The sequence below is a fragment of the Oryctolagus cuniculus genome, chromosome 6, assembly GCF_051225735.1.
Source record: "Oryctolagus cuniculus isolate XC-2025 breed Fujian yellow rabbit chromosome 6, ASM5122573v1, whole genome shotgun sequence".
Classification (NCBI taxonomy): domain Eukaryota; kingdom Metazoa; phylum Chordata; class Mammalia; order Lagomorpha; family Leporidae; genus Oryctolagus; species Oryctolagus cuniculus.
This window is the reverse complement of record NC_142872.1, coordinates 6,332,309-6,352,508: the sequence shown is the minus strand read 5'-3', so window position 1 is coordinate 6,352,508 and position 20,200 is coordinate 6,332,309. Positions and strand designations below refer to the sequence as shown.

At 55.8% G+C, this 20,200-nt stretch overlaps 1 protein-coding gene across 7 annotated transcripts in view; it reads right to left on the bottom strand.

Moving 5' to 3' along the window:
* Positions 1–20,200, bottom strand: part of KCNN2 (potassium calcium-activated channel subfamily N member 2) — a 319,374-nt gene that overhangs the window by 47,543 nt on the left and 251,631 nt on the right. The window lies entirely within an intron of this gene.

Below are 20,200 nucleotides of genomic sequence, written 5' to 3'. Positions count from 1 at the left end.
AGATGCGCATTCGGGCCGGGCGACGGCGCACGGCCAGCACGCCTGGAGGAACCGGAAGCTCTCTGACAACATGGAGGGGCTCATTGCAGGCTCAGCCCGGGAAAGCATCAATTACGTCCTCTGTTCGTTACCGAGACAATCATGTTCATTATTCTAATGCGGAAGCCCTCATAGAACCGAGAGCACAAAATGAAAAACCACACTCTAACAACATTACCCTGTAATATGCAGACCAAATGCAGGATAAAGAGCTATCATCTTTTCACTGAATGCATATGGAAGCGGCAAGGATCCAGGAGGAGAGAATAACCACTGGCCGGCCCCTAGAGGACCTGGACAGAGCCAGGCCTGCAGGGCATTGCCACCCTGCCAGCCCTCGCCGACAGGCAAGCACCCATTACAATCCATTCCCAGTTCACGAGAGACAGAGGCACACGGAATTCAGATCGGAACCTGCACTGTGACGCAGATCCTCTGACTCATCTGTGCATTGCCGGCCTGCTGGACTCGGGGCCAAGGAGGCCACAGGGTCACGGAACACCAGGGGCCCCCGAGGGGCGTGTAGACCACGCCTACCTTGTTAATAAGGCTATTCTTAGCATCTGATCCATTCCCAAAGATTTTCCAAGAAAGATCTCCTTCCTAAAGAAACATTCCAGGCGAAACACACACAAACACACACACACACACACATACACACACACACACACGCACACACATGAGGGGCATCGGTTCGCCGTGTTTTCACCACCCACTAGGTGAACAACTTCAGGGCACAGATGCCTTAGAGCCAAGTCCAACACCGATCTTGCGCAGACTTTAAACATAACGATGGAGTGGGTTTCGTGGCAACCTGGAGCCAGGGAAACACCCCACACCCAGCAGGGCTGCCACCCTTTCTGCAATCCACCAGCCCGCCCGTGAGGTCACCCTCACACTGGCCAGTTCCGCTCTCCTTCCATCAGACCCACTGAGTGCCTCCCCCGTCTTCGCCCTCCCTTACAGTCCAAGCACGTGTACCGCACACACACCGCATTTTCCTTGTCATTGTTAATTGGAAAATATCTCCAAGAAACATCAAGATTCCCAAGGCACCTGCTGAGCGGAGAACAGAATTTGGTGAGCTGGAGGTCAGGAACGTCCCTGGCCAAGTTTGCTCTCGGCAAGGGCAAAGCACAGGGTGAGGGGAAGGGGAAGACGAGGTGGGGACAGGGTGTGTGCAGGGGCAGGACACGCTGACTCCAGGCCACGTGCCGCCAGGTGCCTCTAGAAGAACTGTCAGGGTCTCCGGTCCCACAGGAGCCAGGCTGCCTCCTCCCATGCAGACTGAGCACGCTACCTTCCCAGGCTGCCCCTGGAGAACCTGCTAAGACTGAGGGCCATCACTGGAGTGCTGACTACAACCTCACGGAGAACAGTGACTCGGCCACTTCCGATCAGCACCGTGCCACATGCGATAGTTGTGGCAGTGAGTCACGAAGAAAAAATCGAAAAGAAAAGGCATTTATGTTAGAAAAGCAGTAAAACATCCCTATTTGCAAATGGCATGGATCTGTAAAACAAAACCCTAAGAAATCCACTAAAAAATTATAAACAAGGTCAGCAAGATGGCAGGACTTGAGACTGCTATATAAAACAATCAACGGTTTACTCTGAATAATCTGACCAAAAAAATTAAAGCAATTCCATCTACAATGGCAACAAAAACATTCAGCAATAGATCTCAGAAGTGCAGAAGGTATGTTATAAAATGTAGACAACCACTGTTTAAAGAAATAAAGATGGCTCTCAATAAATGAAAGGCACACATGTTCATCAGGCAGGAGGCTCACTACTGTCAAAATGGCAACATGCCCAAACCGAATCGAGAGCCGGTGAGCTAGCTCCCGGTGAGAATCAGCCCACACGAGCCGGTGCGCAGGTGCAGGGGCCTGAATGGCTGGCAGGGTCTGAAAAGGAGGCACAGAGGTGTGGACTCGCGCTTCCCAGCTTCAGAACCCAGGACAGAGCAGCCACGCACACAGTGCTCAGCCCTGGCAGGACTCCAGGAGCCCAGGGACCACGACTGAGAGCCACAAAGCCAGGGACTTGGAACAATCCAGGGTCCAAGAAAGGAGCCAGACCCTTCAAGGAGAAAGCAAGCCTTCAGGGCGTGGTGCTGGGACAATCAGACACTCAACTGTCAGACAGGCCTTTGCGAAAGGATCCGTGCGGATTCTTATCTCATACCTATAGGAAAAATGCTCAAAACAGATGAAAGACCCAAGGGGAATAATTACAACAAACAACTCCCAGGAAATCCAGGCGTAAACCTGCACGACCTTGAATTTCAACGACTCTTATCTATGACACCAAAAGCACAAGCAAAAGAAAAAAAACATAAAAATTGGACTTTATTAGAATTAAACCTTTTATTTGCCCAAGGATATCATCAAGAACATGGAGAGAAAACCCACGGCATGCGACAGAATCATTTACCAATTATATAACTAATGAGGGGTTTATATCTAGAATCGATAAAGAATTTGACTCAATTTTAAAAACCTCAATTAAAATAGGGATCAAACAATGGAATTGGATATTTTGAAAAATACATGAAAATGTAGTAAAAGGACATGGAAGAATGCCTACTGTCACTGGCCACTCGGGAAATGCAAATCAAAACCACAAGGAGATCCCGCCTCACACTTCTGGGGCCTGGCTGGAATCAAAACACAGGTAATAGGGCGGGCACTGTGGCGCAGCAGGTTAATGCCCTGGCCTGCAGGGCCGGCATCCCATATGGGCACGGTTCTAGCCCCGGCTGTTTCCTCTTCTGATCCAGCTCTTGGCTGTGGCCTGGGAAAGCAGTAGAGGATGGCCCACGTCCTTGGACCTCTACACTCACGTGGGAGACCCAGAAGAAGCTCCTGGCTCCTGGCTTTGGGTCAGCACAGCTCTGGCCATTGTGGCCATCTGGAGAGTGAACCAGCAGATGGAAGACCTCTCTCTCTGTCTCTACCTCTCTCTCTAACTCTTTCAAATAAATAAATCTTTAAAAAACACAGGTAACACCCACTGCTGGGGAGCATAGGCAGGACCGAGACAGACACAGCCACCCGGGGAAAGCACCCAGCGGGGCCTCGGGTCACTAAAGGCAGCACTGCCATGTGGCCTGGCAGTGGCCCTCCCAGGAATCCACCCCTGAGAGGTGTCCGGACACACCCCCGCAGAACACACTGCGCGACAGGACTGGCTACAGCAGCACCACTCAGGTCAACTCACACAGGGGCCAACAAGCTACCGCCCAGGAAGGAAACAGCCTGACTGATCCACGCTACACCTTCCATGACTCCACGTGAGACACAGAACATGCAGAGCCATGCACCCAGAAGTCAGACTGTGGTCTGCAGGGATCGGGGGGGAGCGGTCACGGGTGGTGGGGAACGCAGACGAGAGCACCCTGAGAGTGTGGTGCCAGCTGCACACGTCTGACTCCACTGGGAACCACACATCTGACTCCACTGGGAACCACACGTCTGACTCCACTGGGAACACACTTTAAATGGCACAAAGCATGGTGATGGGAGTCACGCTCCCTGACGCCACTGTCCACAAGACCAAGGGACTGAAACACACCCTGTCCCACACGTAAACGGTCATCAGCATGATGCAAGGCCGAGAGCCAGACCACCAGGAAGGGACGGGGAATTCCACTTGGTCATCGTGGAAGGGAGAAGGGGAATGCAGATGAGACCAGCGGCTGACTCAACACCGCCGACGACGGTGGCCCGAGGGTCCTGGTATCAGAGCAAGCAGAGGATAAGGCCAGGCCCTGCAGGTCCATCCATGGCCAGGCCCTGGCACGCCTTCCTCAGGCTGCCTGCAAGGGTTCAGCTCGCCTGGTCTGGCTAACTGTCCCAACACTAACTGGGCTCGAAACCTCGGGAAATAACACAGCATGCGTGCCAGTCCTAGTGCCAGCTGGCTTATCAGCTCAGGATCCATCTATTACTGCCACCAGAACCGGGATTTTTAAGCTAAGAGATGTGACGTACATTAAGTGTGCAGAGCAGTGTCACAATGCGTAAGTGGGTTTGAATTGCTGTAAGCTTAGTTTATTAGATTAATAAGAGAAATTTAGGTGCTCGAGATGTTGGGCTTGTCTGTGTGACGGATGTCTCTTAGCAGGCACTTGAAATGCTCAAAAAGGAACATGCGTATTTAGCCATTACATTGTAACAGAACCTGCACATCGAAGGCAACTGAACAAAGTTCGTAAATTGATTGTGCAAGAATTTCATCTAACTTCGATTCATCAGCCATTAATAAAAGAAACAGTCACTTATTTTTGATTTTGCTATATATTTTTAAAGATATATTTGTTTATTTGAATGGCAGTTACAGAGATAGAGGGAAAGACACAGAGAACAAGATTGATCTTCCATCTATTGGTTCACTCCTCAAACAATTGCCAAAACCAGGGCTGGTGCAGGCCCAAGACAGGAGCCTGGAGTACCATCTGGGTCTCCCATGTGGGTGCATTAGCAGGGACCTGGATTAGAAGTGGGGCAGCTGGGAGTTGAGCTGGCACCCACGTGGGATGCCGGCATCACAGGCATCGTGGGCGGTGCCACGGCGCTGGCCGTCTCAATGCCACTCTCACAAGTCGGCTCCAGCACGCTGGGAACCAGCAGGGCAAGGACCAGCGGAGGGGAGAGTAAGCCACGGACAGGAGCTCTGAGTTCCCGCGTCCGGGTGCACACCATGTCTCAGGTGTGGACAGCGGAGGAATTCCCAGCGGACCGTGAGCGGGCTCTGCGATCCGCCCTGGACTCAGCCTGCACCAGCGTCACAGGACAGGCGTGCAGGCTGTGAGGTTTACAGGCACAGTGAAATTCCTCTAACGGCCTTTGTGGGGTCCACCACGGCTGTGACAGAAACAAGCACAATCAGTTTAGCACCGGACGCCCAGCAGCGCAACGCTGGCTGCTCAGAGACACCCGAGCACAGCCCCGACCTCCCGGATGTGGGAACCCGGAACACGGCACACGGGCAGAGTGCCCAGCGCCCGCACTGCTCACCTCCCTCAGGCCCGCCGGCGACCTGGCTCCATCTGGCCAGGGTCCGAGGCCCAGCCCCGGGTGTCCCGGTGCGGACTCCCCCGCGAAACGCTGGAAGAACTGGCATTCCTCAACTCTTTGTCTTCCCCAATCACTGCCCTCCTCAAGAGCCGTTTCAGACACCTGTGTTCCCTGTCCACTCTGTCCAGGACCAGCCCTGGGCACCGCGGCGGGGATGGGGATACACAGACAGGGCGCCTGCCCGTCAGGGTCTCTGAGCAATGTCCCCGAGTGCCCCCAGGAACCCACGAGGGGCTGGCGCGGGAGGGGTTGATGGACAAACGCACACACACCTGACAACACTGGAACTCTGCGCCCCCACTGGGACACATCACTGCACTACAGGTGACTCGACTGTGCAGGAAACGCACAGGGAGCAGCAAACCTGGCTGTGTGGGATGGGCGTGTGTCTCACTGAGACCGGGGCAGCTCAGAGCCAGGCCAGGGCCACCAGGAGGCCACATGGAGACATGAGCCAGGAGGGACCGATTGGCAGGGTCACCTCAGTCGTCTTGAAAAGGAGTAAAACAGGCCCATTTTCAACTATTTCTCTTCTCTCTCTCATAAAGATTTATTTTATTTATTTGAAAGGGTGACAGAGAGACAGAGAGAGGTCTTCCATCCACTGATTCACTCCTCAAATGGCTGCATTGGCCGGGGCTGGGCCAGGTGGAAGCCAGGAGCCTCATAAGAGTCTCCCCCATGGGCACAGGGCCCAGGTACATTAGCATCCTCTGCTGCTTTCCCAGGTGCATAAACAGGGCACTAGCCCCTTGGGGCTGGCATTGTGGCACAGCAGGTCAAGTCACCACCATGACACTGGCATCCCCTATGGGCACTGGTTCCTGTCCCCGCTGCTCCACTTCTCATCCAGCTCCCCACTAATATACCTGGGAAAGCAGCGGCGGATGGCCCAACTGCTTAGGCCCCTGTACCCACGGCGGAGACCCGAAGGAGCGCCTGGCTCCTGGCTCACCCTGGCCCAGCCCTCGTCCATTTGGGGAGAGAACCCGCAGATGGTTGAACCCCTGACTCGAACCGGTGCTGACGGGGGTTGCCGGCATCGCAGGCACAGCTTAACTGGCTGTGCCACAGTGCCGGCCCCACCGCTGTTCTTGGTTAAACCTCAGTCGCCAGGAAGGCGGCCCTCCCTGGGGCTTCACACAGACGTAGGAAACGGAGGGGAGCGGCGGCGCCTGCCGCGGATCTCCTCGTCCCAGGGTTTGCATCTCTTTTCACTCCTGGAAAGGACAGACAAGATCACCCTTTAAAAGCTCCTGCACGTCCTCTGCTGCACCAGAGACCTCACAGCTACGCGCGTCCCAACAGCCCAACTCGCTTCCACATGCTTCTCAATTTCTGAACTTCCCAGTGACGCTGAAGACTTGCAGATGCCAAGGACAAGGACATCGACAGAGTCAGACGCGCATCCCACAGACATCCTTACAGGAAATGCTACCTGCTCATTCCCTCCCTGCACAACGTTCAAGGTTACTTCCTGACTGGCGATCACAATCAAGTCCTGGTTTCCCAGGTGTTTTTAAGAAAAACAAACAAACAAAACACAGTCTCCTGATTTTCACCAAGATAAACTCAAAGAATGACGAAAGCTCATTTTCAGAGCATTCCCTGCCAGCCCTCGCTTCCCGACACGAATCACGTCCAAACGGTGCCCACCGGAGCCAACGGCGGAACCACGCAGAGAGCAGGCGCGGAGCAGGGCAGGGACCCAAGGGCAGGGCTAGGGCAGGTGGGACAGTCGGCCCCTAGCATCTCTGAGCTGCCAGGGACAGGGGAGCAGCGGGCAGTAAAGCAGGCTGGCGTCCAGGGAGCTTGGCAGGCCACCTGGTGACAAACACGTGTCAGTCTCCCCACCCTTGCACCCGGGAGCGAGGCCGCAGGGGAGAGGGCTCTGCCTCCATGCACCTTCATCGCACGTCCCCACTGCAGCTGTCCCCGCAGGAACCTCCCGAGACGAACGCTGGCCGCTGGGTTGTCGTGGCAGCCTCCCCTGCGCTGCCAGCTGGGGCCACCTCAAGTGGAAGCCACGAGCTGGCCAGGCAGACGAGAGGCCACACCGAGGAGAGCTGGCTGGCCATGGGCAGGATGAGGAGGCGAGCGCCCGCACCTGGCCATTACCTGGCTCCTTGCACACGCCTCTCTGTGGCGTTCAGATCTCCCCGGGGCCAGGTACACAGCACCCAGCTTCGTTATCTGTTTGTGTCAAGTGAGCAGCAAAACCCCCAGCCCCATGGGTGTGAGCCTTCCCCCAGCTGTGGGCCTCACCCTCAGAGCCTCTGCCCACCCAGGCCATGCCTGTCTCAGCTGACCATGGAGGGGCTAGGCCCTCTCATTCCTGTCACCAGGGACCAGGAGACTCCACATTCCTTGGTCTCACTCTCTCCCAGGACCCAGGAGACAGCCAGGCATGGACACGGAGCAGGCGCTCAGTCCACTGTGGACGGCTGGGCAGTTCAAACTCACCCTGGTGAACACTGCACTGGGCCCAGGACACATGTGTTCCAGGCCCCACAGTGAGGACCCTGGCACTATGGTCCCAGCCAGGCAGTGAGGGGAGACACACAAGACAACGGATGAGTGTTTCTGAAGCTCTGAGAAGCACAGTGCATTTTATAAGATTTATTCATCTATTTGAAAGGCAGAGAGAGGAGAGACATCTTCCACACACTGGTTCACTCTTCAAATGGCCACAATGGCCAGGGCTAGGCCAAACCAAAGCCAGGAGCTTCATCCAGGTCTCCCAATGGGTGCCAGGGGCCCAGGGACTTGGGCCATCTTCCACTGCTTTCCCAAGTGCATTAGCAGGGAGCTGGATTCGAAGTGGAGCAGCTGGGACTCAAACCAGTCGCCAAATGGGATAATAGCACTGCAGGCCACGGCTTAACCCACTGCACCACAGAGCTGGCCTCCAAAGCACAGTACATTTAAAACCTGGATTCAAGGTTGGCGCCATGGCTCAATAGGCTAATCCTCCACCTGCAGCGCCGGCACACCAGGTTCTAGTCCTGGTTGGGGCGCCGGGTTCTAGTCCCAGTTGCTCCTCTTCCAGTCCAGCTCTCTGCTGTGGCCTGGGAATGCAGTGGAGGATGGCCCAAGTGCTTGGGCCCTGCACCCACATGGGAGACCAGGAGAAGCACCTAGCTCCTGGCTTCGGATCAGCGCGGTGTGCCAGCCATAGCAGCCATTTGGGGGGTGAACCAACGGAAAAGGAAGACCTTTCTCTCTCTCTCTCTCACTGTCCACTCTGCCTGTCAAACAAACAAACAAACAAAAAAACCTGGATTCAAACATCCCCACTGTAAACATAGACTCTAATGACTCCAAACACCATCAGACGGCGGACAGCGCACAGTCCCACCAAGCAAACCCCGGAACCAGGGGCCGCCGTGTCAGCGCCAATCTCTCTCCTGAGACTCGGGTGCAGGCAGAGGCAGCCAGGCAGGCCCCTGAGCTCTTTCACGCCTCCAGAGAGAATGAGCATATTGAAGTAGGGGCCAGGCTGGAACAGGTTTCAGAGGCTGCTGGGGCATCCCCGTCCCAAGCCTGCTGGAGTGACGGCTCCCACAATTGACAGGATCCAAGAGCCAAGGTAACCATGGCCAGCCCTCCCCATCCCTAAACGTCCCCACGTGGGAGGAGACCCTGAGGCAGCCGGGACAGACAGCTGTGACCCACACAGCCAGGGCTGGGCCCCTGGGACTGCCACAGGAGCCACAGTGCAGTAGTGCCCAGCTGAGCCTGGCCAGTGTGAAACCACAGCATTCCGAGGGCCCGCAGAACCTGCTCTGCTTACAAGGGGGCACTCAGCCCCTAGCTCCCCCCACGGCCCTGGGTGGGGCAGGCTGCAGGGCCGCTCACTGCTGATGAGGGAACGCTCCACTTCCTCACCATGCTCTTTCTCCACGCATGGCTTCACCTCATACTGCACGCCCAACGGCCATCCGGGGCGGATCCTCTTACCCCACAGGTCCCTGGGGACTGACAGAGGCGGTCCATCCTAACTGGACGCCACCAGGGCCGGGCCTCGCCCAGCTCCCTCCGAAGGCAGCCACCGCACTCAGGGACCTGAGACACTCCGGCCCTTCCCTGCATCTCTGACAGCAGTTTCCACACACAGGACACAGGGCCAGGGGCCATCGGAGGGGGCAGCACAGGGACTTGAGACCTACACTGCTCTCTCATGGTCAGGGGCTCGTTGTAAGCCCTCTGCTGTGTAAGAACAGGTGTCAGCGTGGCCACACCCTGGTGCCTGCCGCTCTCCCGGGGCCTGCAGTGCCTGTGCAGGGACAGAGTCGAGCTCAGAGGTGAGCAGTGCTTCCAGGCAGGGGGAGGAGCTGTTTTGCAAGGAAGGGACACCAAGGTTCCAAGCACAGGGAAGCAAGCAGAGGTCGGTGCTGACAGCCCCGAGAGACCACCACACACCACCCACACGCCGAGAAGTACCTCAGCATCCCGCAGAAACGGGCAAGCACAAGGAGGAGAACAGAAAGGAGTCAGGCAGAACAAGGATCAGTACTCAGCACCGTTACAATGTGTCCTTCTTATGTAAAGTTGTTTAAGAAAAATGAGTGACAACGTAGCAAATGTGGTAATGAACCATGATGCACCAGCAATGCAAGGAGGGACTGGGCACTGACCCTGGACCAAAACCCAAGCTCCCATTTCCCCAGGCAGCTGCCCCAGTTCACTGCCCACTGCAACGCTCTGCAGGCCCTGCTGGTCTGTGCCCTTGAACCTGACCTGTGCCTGTATTCACACTGTCACCTAGGTCTGGGCTATTCCCTCATTCTCTGATCTTCTGAAATTCTATCAATTTTGAAATTTCAAAGCAAATGTTTCCTTCTCTCAGAAGTCTTTCCCTGCATTTTAAAATTAAAATGGAATGATCTGGTGCTTGCTTCGGCCAGGGTGCTTCTCTTATTCTCTCCTGCAGCAAAGCTGCTGGCACATTCACCCGTTTTTTGCCGTAAACTTCCGGAGGGCAAAGACCGTGTCGTTTTTACGTTTATCCCCACAAAGTGTGAAAGCCACAACTGCAAATGAGGTAGCAGGTGCAGAGGGAGAATGGGATTCTAATATACTTACATCTGAGGACATGGCATAGAAAGGACCTGAAAGATCAGTGAAGTATGCAGAATTAGCCAAGGATCCCCTCAGCCAATAGAAACCACCGACCACTGGCTCTAGTCCAGGGGCTCAGCTTGGTGCTGGGCACAGAGGAAGCAGGGGTCCCTGCGGCCATGCTGTGAACCAGCAGACAGCAGGGACGCCGTGAAAATTCGTTTCTGGTGATGAAGTACTTCCTGCATACCAGTGGTGTGCCGGCTCAGGAGCTGGGTACCGGCACGGGTCTGCTTCTCTGTTCCACTGGGCCACAGAGCATCACTTGTGACCTCTACCTGCTACAGCAGCATCCAGCCAACAGCCCCAGGCTCAAAAACCCGAGGCTCTGACCACGTAACAGTGCCAGTCAAGTGACCCTAAGATGTCCACCGATGTGCCTTCAGGGCAATTCCAGTTAGAGCTGCACCAGTCACCGATGACGGGACGCTGGCCTGGTGAGGCTCGGCCCACGTCCACTCTGCAGAAACCCCTATGGCTGCACACCAAGAAGCTCCGGGAGCCACCACAGCCTGACTTAGCCACGGGTACCTGAGAGATGGTGCTCTGCGAAGCCCCAGCCCTTCGTGGTCCTGGACGCACGGCACACACACGGTCTGCTTCTCTGGTTTCAGGAGGGGAGAGTGGCCCAGTCGGTTCTGCCTGCTTCCTAGACCAAGCAACTCACACACATTTACTTCTTAGGGCCAACGTTGTGGCGTAGCAAGTTAAGTCACTGCCCGTGACGCCTGCATCCCACAGGAGTTGAGGTTCAAGTCCCAGCTGCTCCACCTCCAATCCAGCTCCCTGCTATGGCCTGGGAGAGCAGTGGAAGTTGGCCCAAGTGCTTGGGCCCCTGCTCCCACATGGGAGACCTGGAAGAAGCTCCTGGCTCTTGGCTTTGGCATAACTCAACTCCTACTGTTGCAGCTATTTGGGGAGTGAACCAGTGGATCAAAGACTTCTCTGTCTCCCTCTCACTGTCTGTAACTCTGACTTTCAAAGAACTACATCTTTAAGAAACCGAGACATGGGTTTCTCACAGTTCCAGGGGCCGAAAGACTGACTCAGTGTGCGGTGAGCACCCCCACCCCACACCGGGGCACAGACTCCAGGAGAACTCTCTGGGAGTTCCTTCATGAAGGCACTGGTGCCACAGACCAGGGCTCCATCCTCAGGACCCAACCCTGCCCCGAGGCCCAGATCCAGGGATGGTCGCGCTGGGGCCTCCCACACGTGAGCCTCAGGGCAGGGAGCCACGCGTGCCCCCCGCAGGGCAGGGAGTCGAGTCCACAAGGACACCTGCATGTGCAAAGGCCCCACGAGCAGCTCAGGTTCTCCCGCTGACACTCAGCGATTTCACAAGAGAGGAATTCACAGCCGTTTCAATAAAATACCAGTGGACCGAACGCTGATGGCGGCACGGCGGGAGGGCTAAGGTGGTTCCAATCCTGCGCCTCCCTTCACACCGGGGCAGGAAGGCCACAATCACGTGGGACCGAGGCGGGCAAGTGACAGAGCCTGTCTTTTTCATTTAAATCTACTTCCAGAACACTGAGCCCACGTGTTGGCTTCCCTGGCAGCTTTATAATTTCACCTAAATATGTAGGCTCACAAAAAAGCATTCTTGTTTGACAGGCAGAGTTGGAGTGACAGAGACAAAGGTCTTCCTTTTCCGTCGGTTCACCCCCCCAAATGGCCTCTGCGGCCGGCGCACCTCGCTGATCCGAAGGCAGGAGCCAGGTGCTTCTCCTGGTCTCCCATGGGGTGCAGGGCCAAGCACTTGGGCCATCCTCCACTGCACTCCCTGGCCACAGCAGAGAGCTGGACTGGAAGAGGGGCAACTGGGACAGAATCCGGCGCCCTGACCGGGACTAGAACCTGGTGTGCCGGTGCCACAGGCAGAGGATTAGCCTAGTGAGCCGCGGTGCTGGCCATAAGCATTCTTTAGGATCTCTTCCTTTGCAACAAAGATAATCTATAAAAAGAAAACACGAGAGATGCCGAAGTCCAGAATATCCAGGGCCATGCACAAAACCTGCTGAAAAGAAGGGATCAGAAATCTGAAGTGACCGCAGACGCCCGCTCGTTCAGGAAAGCAGCGCCACTGCACTGACGGACCCCTCCTGAGCACAGAAACCGGGGGCAGGGAGGCAGACCCCCGCCCCGCCCCGCCCCGCCCCGCAGGGGCCACGGAATCTCAGCCCTTTGGACCACAGAGGCCCTGGCCAGATGCAGATCGTCTGGAGGGCCTGTGGGGTGACTGCAGGCATTATCCACACTCTCACCGGGCCAACACGCACTTCCCGCTCTGCGTCTGCTATCGCCGTGTGACGTGGGGAAGCCCTCCTGATGGTGAACCTGCACCAGACAGGTGCTACCTCGGCCGGATCACAGCCACTGCTTCCTTTCTACCCTTCCAAGGAATGAATGAGCTCACAGGAGAGCTCAGCAGAGATCCTCACAAGGAAGCCAGACGGGACGCATTTTCATCTCTGGTGCATCTGTCCCACGTTAAGTGACACGGGATACACTGGGTAGAGGCAGCGCTGGGGTTGGAAAGACAGCCCCGGGGCCAAGGCGAGCGTGGTGTTTTGTTACCATGCAAGAATCCACTATACAAGGCCGGGAAGGTCCCTGGCCCTTTGATGTGCCCCAAGAACACCCAGAGGGAGCCCTGCCTCGCACTTGTGCAGTTACCTGCTGCAGACAGCAGGGCTGTGGGAAAACTCGAGGTCACGTGTCCAGGCTAAGGAGAGGCGCTCTGCCAGCGTGCAGTGACCCTGTCGTGCTACGGCCAGCCCTGCCTGCTGCTCCACAGCCTCCGGGCCACAGTTCGGGACTGCACCTCACAGCATGATCTCCGAGGGGCTCCGAGAGCTGGGAGGCGTCTCGCTGGTGCCCCTTATGGCGGCTTCAGTTCCAATGGAGTTCCGATGGGGCTGCTGGTCATTTCAGCCAATGTCAGCACTTGACCTGGTCACCAATGGCACAAGCTGTTTAAACTTAATCCTAAAGATGTCATATCGACTATACGGGAGGTATCGCTTGATTGAAGTGGTGACACCATTGTGAAACCAGAAAAACTCTGTAATGTGTACTGAGCGGCTGGCGCTGGGGCGTAGATTAAGCCCCTACCTGCAGTGCTGGCATTCCATACGGGTGCTGGTCCAAGCCCTGGCTGCTCCTCTTCCAACACAGCTCCCTGCTAGTGTGCCTGGGAAGGCAGCAGAAGATGGCCCAAGGTTCCTGGTACCCTGCACACATGTGGGAGATCCGGAAGAAGCTCCTGGCTTCGGATCAGCCCAGCTCTGGCCGTTGCAGCCATTGGGGTGGAAGACCTCCGGTTCTTGCTTTCACTCTCTCCTTCTCTCCCTGTATCTCTGCCTTTCAAATAAATAAAAATAAACCTTTTTTAAAAATATGTATTCTGATGCTACTGTAGACCAGGGGTTCACACACTTGTTCCCCACATGGCCAGGTTGCATTTGTTTTAGGTTTTTTAAGACCAAACATGGTCTCCGTCACACATGTCTCCCCCCCACCCCAATTTAAAAATGTAAAAACTGTCCGCAGCCTATGGGCTCCACAGACACAAGCAGTGGGCTGGCTCCGGCTGCCGGGCTCGGCTGCCCACCGCCCACCCTGGCCGGTTCACGCACTGAAAGGAAGGCTTTTGTTCCCCCATTCCTCGCCACCCTTTGACCCCACAAAAAGTGAACAGTAAGAATCACAAGACAGAAAGTAAACCAGATAAACATCTCTAACCAAAAGTCAAACTGGACAGAGAGTCAAGAAACAAAATAATACCTTTCAAAAGGCCCACTTGGAGCTGATGGTGACTAGTTACCTCAAGGCCTGCCTGGAGGAGGAGGCAGTGAACCTGGGCATTTAAACCTCGTGGTGTCTGCTCCCAGCAGCCACTGCGGGCATTCTCAGACTCTGCTGACCACAGGGACAGGGCTGGCAGGTGTGTGTGTAACAGGAGCGGGGCTAGGCTGCCTACTGCTACCAGCCAGGCTTCTGGGAGGTGCCCAAACAATTCAGAGCCCACAGGACCAGAGCTGAGTGGTAGAGATGAGGCCAGCAGTGCCCTCGGAACACAGGCAGCCCAGGGTGAGGCAGGACAGGCCCTGGCTTCTGTCTGCAGCTCCTCTGCAGGACGGAACCTCAGAACAGCGCCCCCATGCCCCCCTTTGCAAAAGCCCACCATGAGCACAGACACAGGGGTGCCAAGGGTGGTGAACTAACACCTAAGGTCAAAGACAGGAGATCCCCACAGGTCTGTGCTCCAGCAGGGCATGGCAACACTTGCAGCAACACACAGCGGAGCGTGTGGGGCAGGCTGTGCCAGGCCCAGGATGCTTCTGGGAGGCCACCCTGACCATGCAGCAGAGGCAGCCGTCGGCAGGTGTCCAGCACGGGCTATGCTGCCCTGACCGCCTCGCCGAAACGCTGATGAACACAGGAGTTCCCCGGGAACCTCCATTAGCTTCCTAAATCATAAACCTCCAGCTCCCGGCGAGCGAATCGATCTGCATGAGGATGTTTCTCATACTGGAGGTGCCGCCTTCCCATCATCTACGCAGCAGCAGCAGCGGCTGCGTCAGGTCTTCAGTAAGTGCTACCCTGTCTTCTGTAGCCCGGCGGTGGGCACAGGTCCCAGGGAGGTGAAGGGTTGATGCTGCTCCGGGCCTGACAGACACAGATGACCTGTGAGGGTCTCAGCTGACCCAGAGATTAAAGGTCGCCAGGCTCCATGCATATGTGATGGTGCAGACACTGCTGCTGGCACCTAGGAACTGGTTCAGGGGGGCTTTTCCTAGCTCCAGCAGCACAGGGTGAGAGTCCAAGAGTCCCTAAACTGGAGGGAGAACCCATGTCCTAGCCTAACTGGGGTCAGCATGGGCTCTGGGTGGACCACGTGCTCACTGCTGACCACCACCGTCCTGGCTCTTCCTCAGAGCTCACCACACTTGCCTTCAGCAGGCACCTGCCCATCAAGCTGAATGGCAGCGACCTGGGCGGGGCTGAGCATGGAGCAGCCAGCCGGCACAGCAGCTAACAGCTAACAGCCATGGGGCAGGGCTACGGCCAGCAGTGCCAGATGGCAGAAGTGGAGAGTTCTTAGCCAGCATCAGGAAACCTCTCACTTAACATGCATATCCCTGGGGGTCCCAGAACCTGTTTTAAAAGCCAAGCCAAACCCAAACACCTTACAAGATGGAGGAAGGCATGGCGGGCACACTGCCAGAGTAACCGTAGGAAGATTCACCTCTTTCAGAGCCCACAGAAATTGAGCTGGGCACCACTGAGCCACTGAGCCACTGAGCGTGCTCACCTTCCTGTACTGGGTGCTCCCCCGCAAGATGCCATGAGACAGGTGCACAAAACTGCCCCAAAGTAACACCAAGTGACGTCCAGCACGGCCCTGGTCTCATTCAGAAAGACAAGGCTTGGGATCACCGCTAGCTTCCATCACTCAAAATACTGGGCATGAGCTCTTCAAAGCAAGGTCGCTAAACTTCACTTTTTACCACGATCACTGGCACAAACGGTGTTTGAACTGACTCTGAAGACTGGCTTTCCTGCTTTCAACCCATGATTTGGACAGGGGTGTGTGGGACTCCAAGGCTACCCCGAGAGGCCAGAAGCCTGCAGAAACTGTCTATCAGGTGACTTCTGTGATGGACTCCGAGGCATGGTTCAATAAAGCAAAGCAGCACTAACACCTCCGCCTGCTGAGTCGCCACGGCATCTAGAATATTCCACGGCAAGGTCAACCGCCATGCCCGTGAGCTGGGCTCTGAAGCCCTGCCGCTGTCAGACAGCAAAGGACGCCACAGTGGTCATCTGGCCGGCAGCCTGCGGCGAGCCCGGCCGGGTCACAGCAAGGACGGGGAGGGGTTGCTTTTCTTCCGTGTCCAGCTCCTTCCCTCTCTGCCTGGCCGGACACGCTGCAGATGTGTGACCTTGGTCATGAAGAACAAAGGACTGCCCCCACCCGGGGAGACACCAACAAGAGCCTCAAATACCCCTGTGGGAGACGAGTCCAGACGCCCTCCCTGTGAGCGGCATGACGACCAGGAAAGCCAGGCCAGACTGGGGAGACCACTCTCTGAGTAGGGGTGGAACATCAGTCTCCTTTGCCCCTTCCTCTCCTGTTGCTACAAGACAGTGACCTGGGAGACTTCAGGGTAGCAGGAGGGCAGCAGGGAGGAGGAGCCGGGCACAGAGCCAGCAAGCGGCAGCTTCCTCCAGAAGCAGGGTCTGCTGAGGGAGGCCAGCTGGCCGCTCTCCCCCGTGGCTCCAGGAGACGCAGCAGGAAAACCGAGTCGGCACAGCAATGCGTCTACAGCTGCGACGGCATGAGAACCAAACACCAGCCCCAGAAAATACATGCACGCCACGTGTTGGCGAATGACTCGTAACCAAAACACACAGGTACCGACTCTCCAACATGGCAATCGACCCACGTTCCACATTGGAGAGCAACGTGAATGCCACACACGGGAGCCGGTGAGCACGGGAGGAGGTGCTCCCCACCACTGGTCCTCAGAGGACTTCAGATCAGAGCCACAAGATCATATCAGTACACACCTGCAAAGTCCACGTGTGCACATGCACGCATGTACGTGCATATCAAGATATGTATGTGCATCCACAACTGAGTATACACACGTCCACACACAAGCACACCGCTGACGATGGCGCATAGCCACATCTGGACACACACAACTGACGATGGCGCATAGCCACATCCGGACACACACAACTGATGATGGCGCATAGCCACATCCGGACACACACAACTGACGATGGTGCATAGCCACATCCGGAAACACACAACTGACAATGGCGCATACCCACATCTGGACACACACAACTGACGATGGCGCATAGCCACATCCGGAAACACACAACTGACGATGGCCCATAGCCACATCCGGACACACACAACTGACGATGGCACATAGCCACATCTGGACACACACAACTGACGATGGCCCATACCCACATCTGGACACACACAACTGACGATGGCTCATAGCCACATCTGGACCCACACGTGACTGATTTCCCAGCGAGGAGCAGGGTCGAGTGCTCACCAGAGGCTGGTGTGCAGATACTCCCAGCAGCCCTGCACACAGCCCCCAAACAGCAGGGAAGCAGAGTGTGCATCAGCAGGTGGGTGGGTGCACATCACAGCACGCACTTTGGGGTTTGCACACCAGGCACCGTGGAAAGCCTGCACATGGATTTCAAAGACACTCTTGGTAACGAAGCAAGCTTCTCTTTCAATTCAACTTTCTCACAATCTTCTTCAAGCCCCTCACGTTAGTGGTCACTGAGACAGGAGTGGGGAGCAGGAGTGTCCCGGGCAGAGGGGTCTCCGGGGGGTGATGGCGCTGTGTTAACTGGACTGCACGACCCCACGAGTTACTGACGTGTGTGCCTCAGATAGGCGGCTTTGATGCCATGTAAACCATACCTCAATAAAGCTATTTAAAAAACAACAGTGACAAGAATAATCTTCTACTCCCTAGCTAAAAATTATGGCGAACTTGTATGTGAAGTGCTTGTATCCCTGCATTTATTCACCGAACATTCGCTGGGTAATGACATGAACTCTAAGTGGCTTTGACTTCACCGCTGTGCTATGTTTAAATGTCTAAGCCTGGGTCTTCCCCAGGACCCCTGGCGATCTAGCACAGGGACGCTCTAAGGCTGCGACTCGTGGCGATGCTCCCTTCACAGGTCTGAGCCGGATCTGGATGTGTTCATGATGCAGTCGTGCTACAAACAGCCAACACACAGCTGACTTAGCAACAGGTGGAACCTGAAGTGGCAACAAACACACTCCTTATCGGGACACACTAACCAACCAGGGCGCCAGCCAGGTGCATCTCCACAGCCCCACAGCACCGGTGTTACGACTCCTGCTACTGTTAAAGACACTTGACCACGAGTAACGCCTTTCAGATTTCAAGACTTCATCAGGAAACACGCACCATGAATGGTCTCCTGAGGGCGGAAACTGAAACCACAGCTGGCCGACCAGGAACAGGAGCTTCCACTCCAGAACGCAGCTCCCCGTGTCACGCGCTCCGACCTCTGACCCCACATAAATAATCAAATCTGCAAACGGAACAAGTGGAACGTCCAGTGGCCACCCATCCCTTCCTCCTGGTAAAGGGGCAGGGCCTACGCGCGCTCCCAGGGGAAACCTGTGTCGAGGGCAGCTTTGCTACGGCCACGGTGTGGTGCGAGACTCTCCAGTGACCCATTAGACAGCAGGGGTGTATCCCACCTGACGACCCTGCCACTGCTTTTTAAAATCATCTTCCAGGCAGTGAAAACCAGAAACGTGACACAGGAGGGTCTCAGTGACAGTCATGAGAAATGGAAGTTTTGCTGGACCTGATGCACCAATGGCACCACTGTTAGACAGTAAACAGACTCTGAACACAGTGGAACTGAAGTGGAGGTCTCCGGCTGTCTTTGATCATCTGAAAAATAAATACCAAGTGTATATTCACACGGTAGTTATTAGTATGGGAAGAACCTATCCATCTGCAACGGGAGTTCCAACGTCAGGAGCTGCTCAAGGCCAGGTCCATTATCGGCTTCTTCAACTTTTCCACTTGGACAAGCAGAAACCGTTCGTTCCCGAGTCGTGTTCAGCAAACTCTCCCTCTCACCTCCCACGTACCAGTGCATGCACACGGAAATGCTAGAGAGACCACAGGAGAAAGACGCACAGTGGTTTATTTCGCCGTGGCTGTGCCCAGTGTGGGGGGCAGCGCTGCAGGGTCTGGACAGCGCTGCCTCGCCCTGGCCTCCCCTCCTCCTGCCCCAGCTCCGCCCTTTCCCTACAGGATCAAACTTCCGGAAGAAAGGTGACACTCATGAAGAAGCATTTTGTTTCAATACCAAACTGCAGGCAGTTGCAGTCCTCTCCCTCTCTGAGACTTCCTAGTGACCCAGGCCAGGTGTGCACGCCAGGGGAGGGGCCCAAGCCCACGGTCCCCCTGGATGTCCCTAAACGCTCTGAGGGCCCTCGTGGTGGGAACCCCCAGACAGAACGGCTTTGCTTGCGGAACGCAGCGCTGCCTGCCAGCCTGCTCACGGCTTCGCAGCCCCCTTAGCAACAGCGTGCAGAGGAACACGCGGTGAGCAGCGTCTGCGCCAGCTCCCCAGGCATCACCACGCGGCAGCTTCCAGCCTCTGCGGTCCCAATGTCATCTCAGACACAGATGTTCCGGAAGTTTCTCCCACTTCATCCATCGCCAGTGAACGCCCTGGCCTGGGACCTTGTGAAAGCAAGCGCACACACAGCCTGGGCCACCCTGCCTGGCTGCTCCAGGAGGGAGGCTCTTCCTAGACCTGAGACCCCCTTAATGCAGGGCCAAACTAAAGCCACAGAGGGTGGATTGCTACAGTCTGGTCTCCAGAGATGCAGGCCACAGAAACACCACCACACTCCAGATGGTCATCTTCCCATCACACACACACACACACACACAGGCACATGGGTATACACACACACATATGCACATACACACAGGCACATGGGTACACATACGTACACACACAGGCACACGGGCATACACACATGCACACACATACATATGCACACACACGCACAGGCAGAATTTTTATCACATACAGGGAGATAAATCAGAGGTGCATGATGTGTTGCGGAGTCTGCCAGCACCAGGAACAGGTGTCCACAGGGTGCCCTCAGCAGTGGGGAACACTTTCCAGCAACCTTCAGAAACACTCAGGGAAAAGACGTGAAGAGGTGTGCAACACATTCTTCTAGAAAACTCTATGCCCCAACCCCGTCTAAGTTCTCTCCTTTAAAGACACTCTCAGAAGGGAGTAAAGGAGGGAGGGAGGGAGAAGTACGAAGATAAAAACCCACGTGTCAGATGCCAGTGACATCAAGGTCAACAGTTCAGCTTTGCAGACAA